Here is an 18,469-nt window from a genome sequence, read left to right on the forward strand (position 1 = left end):
CCCATGCCTAACTAAGAGGAAGCTTTCAACAGAGACCCTGACCTGGACCACGTACTGACCAATTTGAGCCTAAGCAGACCATTCTATCCTAATGAGCCCTTCGGCTACTCTCCAATGCAAAGACTAATAGCCAAGAACCTAAAAAAACTAAACCAGGAAGACTAACTCTAGAAAGCAAAAAGTAGGCGTCCCCATATGCAATGGGGCGATGAGTGAATATGTCACAACACTTCTCTCCTAATAAGCTCCTTTGTTGATACAAACTCACCTTGTATCAAGACTGTTTAATCACTACTGTCTCATGATTGGTCTATCTTTGGGAGATCTGTTCTACAATATAAAACTGCTTTATACATGTTATAATAGTTATTTTCATTGTTATTGGACAGTCATCATTGTAGGAACTGCCATTGTAGACCATTGAGAACTTTTTTCACTGTAACTATCCATTGATCTTATGTGTCTGTGACTGTTATACTTACTAGGACTGTCATTAAGTTTTTGGGAAACACCAACCTTGCTTCTTTGACTGTTCACATGCCCTCTTAGCTCTAATGCTGGCATTGCCATTACTACTCTTTTGTTGATGACAGTCTTCATAGTCTCTATGCTAGGTGCTTTTAATCTTGCCTTTGTAGTTTAATGATGACAGTCCATTTTATTCGCCACAGTCTTTGTTGAATGGGCTTTGTCATTGTGGATGATCCCTTTATGGCTATAATCTTCTCATGTCTTTGACTATCTTTGTGACTGTGTCCTTGATGTGGATGCATGCTGGGAACTATCTCTTCATGAGGCTCTGCTTGCGAGACCTTCATAAAGACCTCTGATCTGCATTTGTTCATCTCATGGTTGTGGCTTCTTTTGAATCCAATAATGACTATGATTTGTCATTATCTTGGGTATGATTGTAATGTTGCATTTTTTAGATGCTGCAACCTAGCCTTGCACCTCATATTTTCCAGAAACTCTTACTGCCTTAACCCCATTATGCCTTTAACTGCTAAATGGCTGTACTCTAAGAAGACTTGCTACTCTAAATGGGCTGCTCACCATTCCTTATTGATACACTTTGTAACTCTATTTCTGGGATGCTTGAAGTTGCTCCTTACTGCTTGTCAGGCCCTAGGACTGCTATCTATCTGTACTGATCACTGTAATTGCATTTGGTTTTCTTTACCCAACTTTTATCTCCAGGTTTGAATCCTTTCTAGAACTGTGACATGGAACCAGTTCATGCCCTTGCCTGCTGTTATATAAACTCTGGCTTTCTTTGAATTTGCTCTGTTCTTACTATGAAGTAACGAATGCCTTGAATTTAAAACTCTTGTCTTGATCTTGTATTGGCCCGCTATCCCTGTTTTGACAGTGATGAGATAACTGTGCCTACAACTTTTACACCTCATGACTGCTAAATCAAAGTTATTTTCACAGTTGCCCATACTTTATATTCGTTGAGTATTTATGCTTCTTGTACAACATGACATAACATTATTAATGGCCTTCAATACAACAACTAGGCCTCTTAGGGTGCAAAATCTGTCATATTGTTGCTTTGACAACATCATTAATCCATGCATCAATGTTCAATGTTCACGAAAAAGCTCTTTGTTGTAGGCGTTCACATTATTTTGTCTGTCAACATGTTCACTTTCATGCATGGATGGTCTTCTATGTACTGTTACAGTGATCCTCATGGCTGCTTCTGTCATATCATTGTGTTTACTGATCATGTTTAGACCTGTATTCTTATGAAGGCCTATGGAGAACCCACCAGGTCTTGAGTTTCTTTGGTGAAGATTTGACATTATCACACTGTGATTATATCCTTGTAAGGGCCTAGCTTTTGTTTGATGAATTTAACTGTGATTGTCATGCTCTCCATGGCTGTGACTGCTCTGTTCATGGGCTTATGACTACCATGCTTATTTTCTTGTGTTTCTACACCCATTTCTCCTTTGCTTAAACCTTGCACTATGAGTTGTCTCAGACTTAGGGCTAAGTCTGTTATTATGCAGAGATCACTGTGCACCCTTCATACCTTTACCACTGTATTTGCCCTTTCAACTGATTTGGTTGCCATGGCATATATTTATGAGATTCATCTTTGATTTGATATTAGGACAGTCATTATATTTTGAGAGTCTTTCCATCTTTGGTTTAAGGTGCTGCTCTTCTAGGCTGTCAAAGGCTCTCTCTTGGCTATTGTGGACAGTGATATCCATCTTTGCTGTCTTTATGCATGCATCCTTTGACTGCTATTTAGCCTTTTGGTGGCTGTCCTTTGTATGCAACAGGATATTGTCTTTCATGGTACTCTATACATCATGCTACTCATATAAGCCTTCATAGGGTATATGTCTAACTTTGAAACGATGAAATCTTCCTTTATTTTGCTTTGTCAATTCCTTGCCAAAGATTTGTTGGATTTCTCACCATTAAGGACTGTATTTGCTTATATTGTATGCACTCTTCATTAACTTCTAACTTGTCGAAGCAACCTTATTTTTAGCATACGAAATAATAGAAATCTTCTTGTAGGCATGAAAAAATGAACCTCCCATTTATGAATGGCAAAGAGAGGGTTTTAGAAAGGTGGAACTGACCTTTTATTCTCTACATGGCTTTTTCATGGACTTGATGTGGATTCAAGAAGATATATCCCACGTGCCCTGCATGAACCTGACTCCATCCCATCCAATCTCTAAGAATAAATTGTTAATGACACCTCAAACTACTGATGCATTTGAGTGAACTTTTCATAACTGAGAGTATACATCAGGTTCAAACATGGGTTTCTCTCTTTAAGTTATTGCTGGAGATCTGATCATTATGGTGACCATTATGGGTCTGTATCAGCAAGAGAAACTCCAGAAATCCAGCGTTCATGAATATTTATTCAAGCTCATGTTAAGGAAAAACCCTAACTTAACTCATGCAGCTTGTAAAGCTTTATTTCTTTTAAAAGCTTTGTTTCCCTCCAAAGCTTAAGACTGAATTTTTTCAACTTCATGCTACATGGACAACTTTTATCTTGAAATTCCAATTTCACCTAATTTGAAATTAATTTCTTTGATCTTTATTTCAATGTGGAGAGTGTTTTTTGTGAACCTTCTCAAATACGATATAAATAAATCCAAAACATTATCTACTCCTTTATTTAAATGTGACCTTTAGCTTGACTTCAATGATCTAAGGCTTTGGAGGTAAATTTTTGCCATCTTTAAATAGTTTAAAACCTTTTAAAACTTCATTATGAGCTCCAAACCTGTGTAGGCTAAAATTTGAAGTTAAATTTTTGCCATCTTTAAAAAGTTTAAAACCTTTTAAAACTTCATTATGAGCTCCAAACCTGTGTAGGCTATTTTTCTCCTAGATACTTGAAAAATAGGTAACAGTTGCCTATGTAGGCTAAAATTTGAAGGTAAATTTTTGCCATCTTTAAAATGTTTAAAACCTTTTAAAACTTCATTATGAGCTCCAAACCTGTGTAGGCTAATTTTCTCCTAGATACTTGAAAAATAGGTAACAGTTGCATTTTGTAAAATGAATCTACTTGTTCAAATTTTAGCATGAAAATACCAAAACCTAAGCTCATAAACAATTCTAACTGTTTTATCTCTAATTCCACTGGCTCTAGTCACCTTTAGATGATAAAAGAATAGGCTTGAATGAAATCTTGCAAAAACGTTACCGAATTCAGAGGGAGCAAGAAGCTTAGTTACAGTGGTAGCAAGTTTTTGGTTAGGTTCTTATGTGTGCACAAAAGAGTTACCAGACAACTTGTTCAATCAATTTACACCCAATAGGCCTATTGCTAAGAAATTTGTAATTCATCAGCAAATAAGCTAACCAGGTTTGGAAATTGACCAAATTGGCAAAAATGTAGAACGATCCGACTAATTTCCCTAGCATCTTTTATGTTGATTGATATCATTTAGATCATATCATTTAGTATTGAGATGTTTGGAATGTTTTGAAAATTTATTAGGTGGCTACTATTGTTTTATCAGGAAAAATTATTTTCACAACCATTTGTGTGATTAACCTTGGCTCATGCTACCTTGGATCATGTTCATGTTTTGTATTTGTTATGAAACACACAGGTTTTAACAAACTATGGTGGTTAGAAAAAAAGAGTTTACGGTTGATCTTAAAAGTAATCTTTTAAAAAATAGTGTTTTGTTTGCATGTCAATATCATGTCTATAGATTGGTTTTATAGAAGCAATATTTTTGCTATAGATCTTAGATTTTGAATTTGTATTGTCGACCTGAACCTAGTAGATATTGTCTGTTAATAGATGCCTGAATCACTTCACTTACAAATCTGGGGATGCCAAGTGAGTCTTCTAATACAATAGAACAACTTAGTTTCTTCATCTTTCTTAGTCACTAAACTCCGAGATGCTATATACATATTAGTTTCTTGATTCCTCTTAACTAGAACCAGTTACTTTTCATTGTCATTATAGGGCTGATAGGTAACCTATGAGCATGACATATACCCTGACAACACTAACTAAAGTTATGAGCAGACCTTTTATTCAAGCCAAACTTAATTAACTGACTAAAAGGGTCCTGCTACATCTTCCATTGCAATGGTAAAGCCAAGTAAAGAGCAGATTCTTGAAAGTACTTCTATCATGAACAATCTTCAGACTTAAAGCCTTTAAGTGATGTTTTACATTGAGACATTCTCCAAAAGTGGTCCTTTTAGATTTGAGTCCATCCGAGAACGGATCTTCAAGAGAGCCAGTCTCCTCCATTACCTCCACCACCTCTTTCACCATCCCCAACATCATCAATTATTGTCTGCAACTTTGAAGAAAAAATTTCTTGAATTATCATTTTCTGAATTGGAGATTACTTGAATTATCATTTTTACTTGCTACATTATGTTGACTAATTTATGCTTGAATGCTGCTACTCATGGACTATGCTTTGCTGATGCTCTTTTGCCTTGGGACAGACCTCTGTCAGTGATCTTTGTCCTCTCTGATCTCTAGCAGACTTTGCTCTTTTTAGCAATGACCTTTTTTTCCCATGAACCTTTGGCTCTTCTTACTGCACACTGGCCAATAAGGACTGCTCCTAACTATATTTTCTGCTTCTTGTCTGCCTTATCTAGGTTTGCTCCTTAGGAAAAGAGTCTTATTTGACTGTGCATCTTTCTTTGTTCATTTCCCTGCGTTGTCAGGACTGTATTTGGTTGCTATTTGGTCTCACAAAAGCATTCCAATGTTTTTCTAACACATTGTCTACAATTGGTATTTGTTACTGCTCTTTGACTGTGTCAATGGCTATCATACTCGCTTAGGGACTGGTAATGCTCTTTAGTATTTGTCACTATCGTTGGATAGGGTTTATGACAATGATATGAAGAACTATGGAATGTCTTCTTAAACTGTAATGAGCTTGTGTGAGGGCTGCAACAAACACTAAACTGTTCCCTTTCTTTGATACTAACACTATTTGATGTTTTTTATCAATCATTGTCATGAGGCTGCTATATGACTGGGTTTTCATTTTTTGATTGGCCCCGGACACTTAGATCTGTATCTTTCCTTCCTTTGTGCTGCTATCATACTTGCTTAGGGACTGGTAATGCTCTTTACTATTTGTCACTATCGTTGGATAGGGTTTATGACAATGATATGAAGAACTATGGAATGTCTTCTTAAACTGTAATGAGCTTGTGTGAGGGCTACAACAAACACTAAACTGTTCCCTTTCTTTGTACTAACACTATTTAATGTTTTTTATCAATCATTGTCATGAGGCTGCTATATGACTGGGTTTTCATTTTTTGATTGGCTCTGGACACTTAGATCTGTATCTTTCCTTCCTTTGTGCTGCTACCTTTTAAACTTTGATGCTCTGATTCTATCATTCATGACTGGTATTAGGCTTGTTGAGGGCTAATGCCATCTTACTGTAGTTTACAATTCCAATCCTCTGTTCATTGCCTTAACAGTTGATGAACTCACTGTCATTAATACTTCTCTTCATTATTCTTTGATTGTTGTGACTACACTGAAGGCTTTGATACTGAACCAAAAATTTATGGTGATAGTGTCCTCAAATCTATATGTCTTTGAAAGCTCCTGACTGTCATACTTGTAATCCTCATCAAAGGGACTGCCAAATTGATTCTTTTTCTATTTAAACTTTGTCTTGTACCTTAAGCCTGCTATCCATGATCTCAATAGACTGGCCTAAACATATTCTTAATGCATTCTTTGCTGAGACAAGGGTTTTGTGTTTGACTGTGAGTGATTTTGACTGACGTTTGATGTACTGTTCTTTATGATTCAGGTCTGCAATATTTGTCATTTTGGCACTGCTACAGTCCTTGTATCGTTACCATTGATGCCTTTTTGTGCCTTGGGAATGCAAATATCCTTTGTATTTTTCATCCACTGTTCCTTATGTGCTCAGATCAATTTGTCACTAAATGCTGCAAAATTCATCTCTGCCGTTTTGTACACTGAACACAAATCACTGCTATGCAGTCACTGTATTTGCAGGGGTGTCTTGTCAACTTTTGAAAGCCTGCTATATCTATCTTCCTTGCCTGACCGTATACTCATTGCTTTCACTATCTGGAACTAGAAAAGTCATTTCATGCTTTTGAGGCTGTGATATCTTATGACTGTAATAATAGTTCATGATACTGCACCTTCTTGTTGTTGTTATCTCTGATGCATGTGTTCACTGCCTTCTGACAAGGCTTTCTCTGTTTTGTGCTTTGATGATCCATGCAGGTTCACATTGACATATGCTCATATCTCTAAAAACTCCAAGATACAAATATTTGAAAAGATTTTGATGCTAACTCTAAAAGTTCATTTTTTTCTTTCAAAACCTATTTTTAACTTGGGGGCAAAAAATAGGTAACAATGTTTTTTTGGTTTGTTTGTGGTAGTTGTAAAATGTATGAATCTATCAGCATCCTAAATTTCATTTTCTGGATTGGAGATTACTTCCATTATCATTTTTACTTGCTACATTATGTTGACTAATTTATGGTTGAATTGGTATGACAGGGTGGTAGACATGTTGCAGCCAAAAAACTGCAGGATGATAAGAAGGATCCTGAGCAGCCTTTTGAATTAGTTGTTTTTCATTATGGTGTATTCAAAACAACAAGAGATTGAATTAGGCTTGCATTATTTCTTAAGTTATGTTTTGGTCAAGCATTTTGACTTGATAGCATTGTAAAATGTACAAATATAATGTTTAATTAAAAAATTATTGGATTGGACTAAAGGGAATAGTCACTGGCCATTGTTATTCCTTGAGGTCGTGTTTTTCGATAGCTTAAAGAATGGTCAATAGGCCAAAGCCATTCTTTAAGGTTTGTCTCATTTTTTTTGCATTTTTTTTATTAGTTTAATTTTTATTTAAGCATTTATTACTTTTGATTTCAGCATTGAAGTTAAATTTCACAATTTCAAAAATAAATCTATCATTACCCCCTCAAATGTTTTATGAATCGTTTAAAATGGCAAGCAGATAATTAACATTATTGTTGTGTTGTGTTGTGTTGTCTTATCTTGTCTTGTGTGGTTTGTGTTGTTTTGCGTGGTTTGGTTTGTGGTGTTTTGTGTTGTGTTGTTTCTTGGTTGTTTTAGGTCAATTAGCGGAGGCGAAACAAGCTTCTACCTTCACGTGGTTGGCCTTGTTAGTAGAGAATGTTTGAATAAATATTTTCGAAGCTAAGAGAACATTATGTGTAAATATTTTCATTTTAAATAATACTCTCAAAGTAAAAAGAAAATCGTGGTTGCAAAGGTAAAGTAAATAATATTTTTTCAACTTGAAACATATATGATATGTTTTTTCAAACTAAGTATACTAATTTTAACCCCAAGCAAAACATAAATCTAAGCATTATTATTGTTTATGGTTAGGATTTAGGGTTTAGGGTTAGGGTTATGATTATAATTAAGTTTTAGGGTTAGGATTATTGTTTAGGGTTTAATGTTTTAAGGTTTAGGGATTCAAATTTTAGGGTTTAAGGTTAAGAGATTTAGGGTCTTGGGTTTTAGGGTTGGAATTTAAGATTTAGATTATAGTTTAGGGTTCGACTTTAAGGTTTAGGGTTTCGGTTTTTTGGATTTAGGGTTAGGGTTTTTTAAGGCTTAGGTTTTAGGGTGGGTTTGGGTTTAGGGTTTAGGGTTCATTTTAGGGTTAGGGTAAGGGTTTGGATTTAGGATGTTTAAGGGTTAGGGTTTAGGTTTTAGGGTTAGGGTTTGGGGCTTGAGGTAGGTTTTAGGGTTTGGATTTATGGTTTACGATTCAAATTTTTGGGTTTAGGGTTGGGATTATAGTTGGTTTGGGGTTTAGTGTTGGATGAGTTTAGGGTTAAGGTTTAGGATTCATGTTTAGGGTTCAGGGTTCATTTTTAGGGTTAGGGTTAGGGTTTGGATTTAGGTTGTTTAAGGGTTAGGGTTTGGGGCTTCAGGTAGAATTTAGGGTTTATTATTGTTATTGTTTAGGGTTTAGGGTTATGATTATAATTAAGTTTTAGGGTTAGGATTGTGGTTAAGGGTGTTAGGATTATTGTTTAGGGTTTAATGTTTTAAGGTTTAGGGATTGAAATTTTAGTGTTTAAGGTTAAGAGATTTAGGGTTTTAGGTTTTAGAGTTCGAATTTAAGATTTAGATTATAGTAGGGTTTGACTTTAGGGTTTCAGTTTTTTGGATTTAGGGTTCAAGTTTAGGGTTTGGATTTAGGGTGTTTAAGGGTTAGGGTTAGGGTTTGGGTCTTGAGGTAGGTTTTAGGGTTTACGATTTAGGGTTTGGGTTTAGGGTTTGTATTTATGGTTTACGATTCAAATTTTTGGGTTTAGGGTTGGGATTATACTTGGTTTGGGGTTTAGTGTTGGACGAGTTTAGGGTTAGGGTTAAGGGTTCAGGGTTCATTTTTAGGGTTTGGATTTAGGGTGTTTAAGGGTTAGGGTTTGGGGCTTCAGGTAGGATTTAGGGTTTGGGTTTAGGGTTTGGATTTATGATTAACAGTTCAAATTTTTGGGTTTAGGGTTTATGGTTAGGATTATAGTTGGTTTGGGATTTAGTGTTGGGCGAGTTTAGGGTTCAAGTTTTGGGTTTAGGGTGTTTAGGGTTCGAATTTAGGGTTAGTTTATTAAGGTTTAGGAATTAGGATTCGTGTTTAGGGTTCATTTTAGGGTTAGGGTTTAGATTTAAGGTGTTTAAGGGTTTGGGTTTATGGTTTGGGGATTTATGGGTTCAATTTAGGTAGGTTTAGGTTTTAAAATTTAGGGTTTGGGTTTAGGGTTTATGGTTCAAATTTTTGGGTTTAGGGTTTACAGTTCAAATTTTTGGGTTTAGGGTTAGGATTATAGTTGGTTTGGGGTTTAGTGTTGGACGAGTTTAAAGTTTGGTTTTAGGGTTTATGGTTTGGATTTAGGGTTTCAACCTTTTGAACCCTAAACCTTAAACACGTACCCTAAACCACCCTAAATTTGTACCCATAAAATCAAACCCTAAACCCTAAAGATGAATCCTAAATCCTAAACCCTAAATTTAAATTATAAACCCACGAACACCAAACCTAAACCCTAAATCCAAACGCTAAACCTTAAACTCGAACCCTAACGTAACCCATAAACCCTAAATCCGAACTCGTAACCTTAAACCCTAAGCTCCAACCCTAAGCTGAACAGCCCTAAATATCGTAACCCTAACCCTACTCATGATACCCTAACCCTAAACCCTAAACAAGCTCCAAAAAAATACAAAACAATTTAAAGACACTTAGATCTTTATCTTTACTTCCTTTCTGCTGCTACCTTTTAAACTTTGATGCTCCGAGTCTATCATTCATGACTAGTATTAGGCTTGTTGAGGGCTAATGCCATCTTACTGTAGTTTACTATTCCAATCCTTTGTTCATTGCCTTAACAGTTGATGAACTCGCTGTCATTAATACTTCTCTTCATTATTGTTTGACTGTTGGGACTACACTGAAGGCTTTGATACTGAACCAAAAATTTATGGTGATAGTGTCCTCAAATCTATAAGTCTTTAAAAGCTCCTGACTGTCATACACGTAATCCTCATCAAAAGGATTCCCAAATTGATTCTTTTGCTATTTAAACTTTGTCTTGTACCCTAAGGTTGCTATCCATGATCTCAATAGATTGGCCTAAACATGCTCTTAATGCAAACTTCGCTAAGACAAGGGTTTTGTGTTTGACTATGACTGATTTTGACTGACGTTTGATGCACTATTCTTTATGATTCAGGTATGCAATAATTGTCATTTTGGCATTGCTACAATCCTTGTATTGTTACCATTGATGCCTTTTTGTGCCTTGGGAATGCAAATCTCCTTTGTATTTTGGGTTTAGGGTTTAGGGTTAGGATTATAGTTTGTTTGGGGTTTAGTGTTGGACGAGTTTAGGGTTTCATCCGTTTGAACCCTAAACCCTAAACACGTATCCTAAACTGTAAATCCAAACCCCAAACCCTAAACCACCCTAAATTCGTACCCATAAAATCAAACCCTAAACCCTAAAGATGAATCCTAAATCCTAAACCCTAAATTCAAACTTTAAGCCCACAAATCCCAAACCTCAACCCTAAATCCAAATACTAAACCCTAAACTCGAACCCTAACCTAACCCATAAACTCTAAATCCGAACCCGAAACCCTAAATATCATAACCCTAACCCTACTCATGATACCCTAACCCTAAACCCTAAACAGTAATAATGCTTAGAATTAGATTATTCTACTTCGTTTAAAACAAGCTCCAAAAAAATACCAAACAATTTAAAGAAAGAAGCCCAATATTTTATCATCTTGAAAACATATATATATTTCTAGTTTAAAAAATATTATTGACTTTAACTTTGGAATTGCTATTTTCTTTTTAGAGAATTTCAACATGCAATTAATTACCTTAAATTTATGAAATATTATTTATTTAAAATGAAAATATTTACACATAAGCTTCTCTTAGCTTCGAGAATATTTATTCAAACATTCTCTACTAACAAGGCCAACCACGTGAAGGTAGAAGCTTGTTTGGCCTCCCTTAATTGACCTAACACAACCACAAAACAAAACAACACAACACAAACCACACAAGACAACACAAACCAAACAAGACAACACAACAAATGTTTTATTTTATTTATAACAAATTATTTACATAGTTTTAAATACGCAACTTAAATGTGATGGTTAAGTTGTCGTATTTTATGATTTGTTGTTAGTTATGGAAAATGAAATAGTGTTAATGTATTACGAGTCAAAATACATATTTTAGTTATGCATGTTGCATTAGTAAAGTGAATTCATGATGCTCTTTTAATGATATTTTAAGGGTAATTCATGATTAGTTTCCAATCATTTACAATAATGTTAATTATCCGATTGCCATTTTTTAAATTTTAGTGGCATAGTTATGTAGCGTGAATTGCATTCATAAAGTGAGTAAATTTTGCTTTTGTAAGGAATATTTGTGATTATCCTTTGTACACCTATGTTATAAATGTTTTATAGGGAGGGTGTAAATGATAAATTTATTTTCGAAATTGTGAAATTTAACATCAATGAGAATGGCAAGAAAATGAGACACAAACCTTAAAGAATGGATTTGGCCTATTGACGATTCTTTAAGTTCTCAAAAAACATGACCTCTAGGAATAATTTTTCTATTAAACGTTATATTTGTACATGTTACAATGCCATCAGGTCAAAATGCTTGACCAAAACATAACTAAAGAAATAATGCAAGCCTAATTCCATCTCTTGCTGATTTGAATACACCATGATGAAAAACAACTAATTCAAAAAGCTGCTCAAGATCCTTCTCATTAGACTGCAATTTCTTGGTTGCAACATGTCTGCCACCCTGTCATACCAATTCAAACATAAATTAGTCAATATAATATAGCAAGTAAAAAATGATAACCCAAAAAATGAAATTTAGGATGCTGAAAGATTCATACATTTTACAACTACCACAAACAAACCAAAAAAACATTGTTACCTATTTCTTTTCCCCCAAGATGAAAATAGGTTTGAAAGGAAAAAAATGAACTTTTAGAGTTTGCATCAAAATCTTTTCAATATTTGTATCTAGGAGTCTTTTAGGGATGGGCATATGTGTATGTGAATGAACCTGCATGGATCTTGTGTTAGTCTTTTTTTGTTTTTTGAATGGCGTTCAAACTTATTTCAAAAGCTCATATAAGTGGAGGTTAGATTTAAAACAAAAGGAATCATTTGGAGGATCATCAAAGCAAAAAACAAAGAAATCCTTGTCAGAAGGCAATGAATGCATGCATCAAAGATAACAACAACAAGAAGGTGCAGTGTCGTTAGCTATTGTTGAAGTCATAAGATATCATAACCTCAAAAGCATGAAATAACTTTTTAGTCAAGGTACCCTAGTTCCAGATAGTAAGAGCAATGAGTATACAGTCATGCAAGGAAGATGAGGGCTAAAAAATATATGGTAGGCTTTCAAAAGTTGAGAAGACACCCCTGCAAATACAGTGACTGCATAGCAGTGATTTGTGTTCACAGTACAGAAGGGTAGAGATGAATTTTGCAGCATTCAATAACAAAGTGATCTTAGGACGTAAGGAATATTGGATGAAAAATACAAAGGAGATTTGCATTCCCAAGGCACAAAAGGCATCAATGGTAATAATACAAGTATTGTAACAAATCCAAAAAGACAAATATTGCAGACCTAGATCATAAAGAATAGTGCATCAAATGATAGTCAAAATCAGTCACAACCAAACACAAAACCCTTGTCTCAACGAAGAATGCATTAAGAACATGTTTAGTGTTTGTTGCAACCCTCACACAAGATCACTACAATGTAAGAAGACACTCCATAGTTCTTCATATCATTATCATAAACCCTATCCAAGGATAGTGACAACTAGTAAAGAGTATTGCCAGTCCCTAAGAAAGTATGATAACCATTGACATAGTCAAAGAGCAATAAAAAATACTAATTGTTGACAATGTGTTGACAAACATTGGAATGCTTTTGTGAGACTAAATAGCAACCAAATACAGTCCTGACAACTCAGGGAAATGAACAAAGGAAGATGCATAGTCAAATGAGAGTCTTTTCCTAAGGAGCAGACCTAGATAAGGCAGGCAAGAAGGAGAAAATACAGTTAGGAGTAGTCCTTATTAGCCTTGGCCAGTGTGCAGTAAGAAGAGCCAAAGATTCATGGGAAAAAAGGTCATTGCTGAAAAGAGCAAAGTCTCCTAGAGATCAAAGAGGACAAAGATCAATGTCAGAGGTTTGTTCCAAGGCAAAAGAGCATCAGCAAAGCATAGTCCATCAGTAGCAGCATTCAAGCCATAAATTAGTCAACATAATGTACCAAGTAAAAATGAAAACGAAAGTAATCTCCAATCTAGAAAATGAAATTTAGGATGCCGAAAGATTCATACATTTTACAACTACCACAAACAAACCAATAAAACATCACAAAGAAAACTGTTTGAATTTGAGAACAGTTATAACAATTTTGCGAGGTGAAAATTTTTCTTCGAAGTTGCAGACAATGAGAGATGATGCTAGGGATGGTGAAAGAGGTGGTGGAGGTAATGGAGGAGACTCTGGCTCTCTTGAAGATTTGTTTTCAGATGGACTCAAATCTAAAGGGACCACTTTTGGAGAATGTCTCAATGTAAAACACCACTTAATGGCTCTACTGTCTGGAGTTTGTCCATGATAGAAGCACTTTCAAGAATCTGTTCTTTATTTGGTTTTAAAATTGCACTAGAAGCTGGAGCAAGACCCTTTTAGTCAGTTAATTAAGTTTGGCTTGAGTAAAAGGTGTGCTCATAACTTCTTTTAGTTAGTGTTGTCAAGGTATATGCCATGCTCATAGGTTTAATTATCAGCTCTATAATGACAATGAAAAGAAGAATCAAGAAACTTATATGTATGTAGCATCTCCCAGTTTAGTGACTAAGAAGAATGAAGAAACTAAGTTGTTCTATTGTATTAGAAGACTCACTTGGCATCACCAGATTTGTAAGTGAAGTGATTCGGGCATCTATGAACGGACGATATGCAATAGGTTAAGGTCGACAATACAAATTCAAAATGTAAGATCTATTTGGCAAAAAGACATTTTGCACTGCAAATTAACACTAATCTATAACAAAAACAAATTCTTCTTTATTCAAGCTCTCTCCAATCCAGAACAAAAATATTGCTTCTATAAAACCAATCTATAGACATGATATTGACATGCAAACAAAACACTTTTTTAAAAAATCACTTTTGAGATCAACTTTAAACTTATTTTTTCTAACCACCATAGTTTGTTAAAACCTGCGTGTTTCATAACAAATACAAATAATTGAAATCCCTTGGAATCAAAAGAGTGGCAGAGGCAACTAGGGAATCCACCCAATCATTAAAATCCCTTGGAACCACAAAAATATAGAAAGCATCAAATCCTTCAATATTATCCCATACAAGGTTATGATAATGCTTAAGCTTATCATATCTTGTTTGATAAATATTTCTCACTTGACACACTACTAGCTCGACATCACCTTATGCATGAATAGTTTTAATTCCCCTCTTTTGTGCAACTTCCATATCCAACAACAACAACTCATACTCAACCGTGTTATTAGTATAGTAAACTGCAACTTGAAGGAATAAGAGAAAACTTATCCTTGAGGAGAAATGAGAACTGCATCTACACCGTAACCAACTGAGGTGCAACTACCATCAAATTCCAAGGTCTAGACATCATTGGGAGTATCATCAATAGGACTCATGGATATATCTAGGAATTTCACCTTTAAGAGAAGAACTTTCACCTTTTTCAATGATGATAAATGGCTTAGAAGAAGAACCCATTTTTTATTCTTGATCTTCACATGCATCAACAAACCTATCAGAATCTGATATGCATAAAGAACTAGACCTTGCACTATCATCATTATAGGATAATTCAGATGCCTCTGATTTTGAAACTTCTACCCAATCCTTAACAAATTTAAAAACTTCATCTATGTGTAGATAGTAGCTTCCCGTACTTGCAAACTCGAACAAAATTTGAGCATGAGGATCATCTGATTTCTCCACTGTGTGTACTTGGTTTCTCTTTTAGGAATGAGCTTTTGCATAAGTCCCTTAACTGGAATTTTAGCTTGAGTCATGTTCATATGTAGCTCACTACCTACATCTTTACAAAAGTTATGTCCTAACAACATACCATATGAAGCAGGAACGTCAACAACTAGAACGATCATTTTGATTTTTTTTCAGGTAAGGACACGAATGCAAATTTTGCTTCCTTGATTTGCCCCACAAGAGGAACTTGCTTGTTCTCCATGGAATAACAATGATCGAAAGTTTTAGTCAATGTCAAACTGAGTGCATTAGCTACCTTGAGAGGCATAACACATTTTAAGGCTCCAGAATCAATAACACAAGTACTTAACTTGAAACCATTTATTAAAAAAAGAAATATAGAAAGGATCTATTTTTCTGGTCACTGATGAAGGAATGGTGACAAGGTTATTGGGAATGTTCCTAGGCTCATAAAACACAAGATTATTTTGGGAAGAATTCACAGTAGGCTGACAATCTCTATCATTTACGAATTTGACCAACCTATGAAATTGATTAGGATTAGATTGTAGATATTCAACCTCTAACATATGGATCTTAGTCTTTTTTGCATGGTCAATTATATCATAGGGCTGATATGTACTTGAAAAAATAGATAAAGATATATCACGGGATTTGGGATTATTGACACAGGTCTTTGATACATTTGAAACAACGGGAGGTTGAGTAGGAGTACTTACTTGGTTATCACTCAGAGTACTTTTTGGCAAAATAGGAAGATGAGTTCCCCTCTTTGTAATTTTAATCGACAAATGAGGAGTATCCTTCTTCTTTGCCTCATCATTTTTGGAATAATCAGGTTGATTATGAGAATGGGTGAGAACTACATTTATACTGGCATCAACCACCTCTGGAGATTCTTCAAAATGCATGTAACTAATTGTAGAGTCACCAACAACTTCTTCATCATTCTCTTGGAAAAGAGCTGCAACATCTTCCTGAGAAGATTGAAAATCACTGCTTCAAAGAATCCCACTGCTGAGTTAGAAGACAGAGCTTCAAGATCCAACCTCTCTGGAGGTGCAGGTAATTTAGCTTGGTTCTTCGCAACATAATTACTGGTATTATTCGGATAAGTTCTCTATGGAATATCTTTATATGGAGCAAAGGTAAGATGTTTGTCAAATTTGTTTCTTCAAGGCAAGCACTTCATTTACAAGCCTCTGTAACATAGGATTAGTGGTATTAGAACAAGGAGAACTAGAAGTTTCTAGAATAGACAAACTTACTTTAGCCTTGTTAGGTTCTTTCTTGATCTTTCCTATGAGAATCAAGTGATCTTCAGTTTCCACCGCTTGAGCTTGCACAACTGCCAAATTAGCAGGCGACATTCTTCTTAACAAGAAGCTAACTTTCGATAGTTGAGCATTCACAAAGAAATATTTGATATTTTCTGCAGTTGGTTGAGAATCGTTAAGAATTCTATTTTTCAGTTTGTTGAACTTAGCCACGAAATATCTCATAGGTTCATGTGGTTCCTTCTTCATGGAAGTTAATTGAGCCAAAATAGCATAAGAATCTTCTGTTGGTTTGAAGCGTGCCTCAAACTAAGTTTTGAGAGTATCCCAAGAATTAATAGTCTGAGGTGCCAAATGGTAGAACTAATCAGTTGCAGCACCTTGCATTGTCTCAACATGCAATGTTAAACTTTGCAATATATTCATTAGGATGTTGTTTTCTATCTCTGAAAAACTTAGGAATGTTCTTTCATGAACCTTGTAGAAGGGGATGCAGAGGTGGAGTCAAGTTAAGAGGGCCAAAATTTTGACCCCAAGGTCCTTGAACCGCTATTGAAACTGGTTGTAAAGGTTGATATAGAGGTATCACAAACCTTTGAACTTGTGATATTACAAAAAATATTTAAGCACTAGACACTTCACTAAGAATGGGCGATCTTTCACTTGTAAGAGGATAAATTCTTTTACGTTGCAAAGGAGAAACTATTTTGGAAGTAAAACAATCAAAATTGTTCTTTTGTAACAACTCGAAAACAAGATCAACAAAACCTTGATTCCGTCTTCCATGAGTGTAACTTTGATCAGACAAATTAACAACCTTTGAAACTTAACACAAGAAGAAATAATGAAATATATAGATACCAAAAACAAGAGAACTAGACTGTTGTAATAAAAAAGAAGTACTTGATTGCGTATGCTCCCTAGTAGAGTTGCCAAAAAACTATTGGTTAAAAATTTTGCAAACTGGGAGAGTTTACAAAATTGTGGTTTCAACCACAACGAATGAGATTAAATCTCTCCTAATTTCTAAGGGAAGGCTCCCCCTTTCAATTCACTACTCTACTTTTCTAAAACAAGATACAAGTTTCAACTTCTAATCTAACTTGGGTGATGCATTATCCTATCCTCTTTTTCAGGATAGATGTTATTGTCTTCTCTCTCTTTTTAGGAAAGAATTTACAATATAGAGTAGCAATAATTCCTACAATTTCACAATTACAAATTAACTTAGAATGCAAGAACGATCAAAATATGGATAAACTAAGAAGTGGAGTTTCTATAAAGGCCAAAAGTTCTTCGTTGCTTCTCCGGGATGAGAAAGAGTGCTTAAGCTCAAAGTCACAAAACTCACCGCTATCTTATCAACCTTTTATAAATTCTTATGTAGCCCAATGTGTTAACTATGAAAATCAAAGCAAATCACAGAGTCTTTAATTTGATTCCTTATTATAAATTGCGATAATATTTCTCTAAATCTATAATATAAAGCTCAAATTCTTCAAGTTAAGGTTTCATTTTCTTAGATGGCACATAAAGCACAAAGTCTTTGAGGTGCTATCTTACTATATTTCAGCTAACTTTTATCTTGAAAACACAAAAAATGAAGCACAAAGTCTTGAAGATGATATCACATTAACTAATTTGTAATTCTATTAACAAAAGTTTAAATATCACATAAAGTTCAAAAACCAACAATTGCCTCTACTCTTTAACAATATAATATAATCAGAGGGTTGCACTTTATTCAAATAAGTGTTTGAAGGAGGAATTGCCATTTCGACATATTTGTGCTTTGATTTGTCTACCTTCACATTGGATATTGTTTTGGCCTTCTTTGTACCCTTGGGCTTAACGGGCACCAACTGACTGAAATCAAAGTCATCTCAAGAGATGGCTTGCTTCTTTTTCTTAGGAGTGTTATATATTAGCCATGGTGGTAGAAATTTATCATCCTTAACTCTCGCAGTCAACACTTGTGTTGCCAACTCCTGAGTTTGAATAATAGTTGTAACAATTGATGGGGTAGAGGTGATAATGGCAGATGGATTTGGAGCAATAAATAC

The 18,469-nt window shown here is 35.0% G+C and overlaps 1 long non-coding RNA gene across 5 annotated transcripts in view; it reads left to right on the plus strand.

Moving 5' to 3' along the window:
• The window catches only part of LOC131052378 (uncharacterized), a 70,224-nt gene that overhangs the window by 12,561 nt on the left and 39,194 nt on the right, over positions 1–18,469 (plus strand). Inside the window, exons 4-5 of one of the 5 annotated variants that reach the window (XR_009358833.1) lie at positions 6,767–6,895; positions 7,049–7,300. The exons of 3 other annotated variants lie outside the window; for them this stretch is intronic. This is a non-coding gene — a long non-coding RNA (uncharacterized LOC131052378). Of the gene's footprint in view, positions 1–6,766; positions 6,896–7,048; positions 7,301–18,469 lie in introns of those variants that run through there. One more of the 5 variants, XR_009358834.1, reaches the window with a different exon arrangement.

This window comes from Cryptomeria japonica, chromosome 9, assembly GCF_030272615.1.
Source record: "Cryptomeria japonica chromosome 9, Sugi_1.0, whole genome shotgun sequence".
Lineage (NCBI taxonomy): Eukaryota > Viridiplantae > Streptophyta > Pinopsida > Cupressales > Cupressaceae > Cryptomeria > Cryptomeria japonica.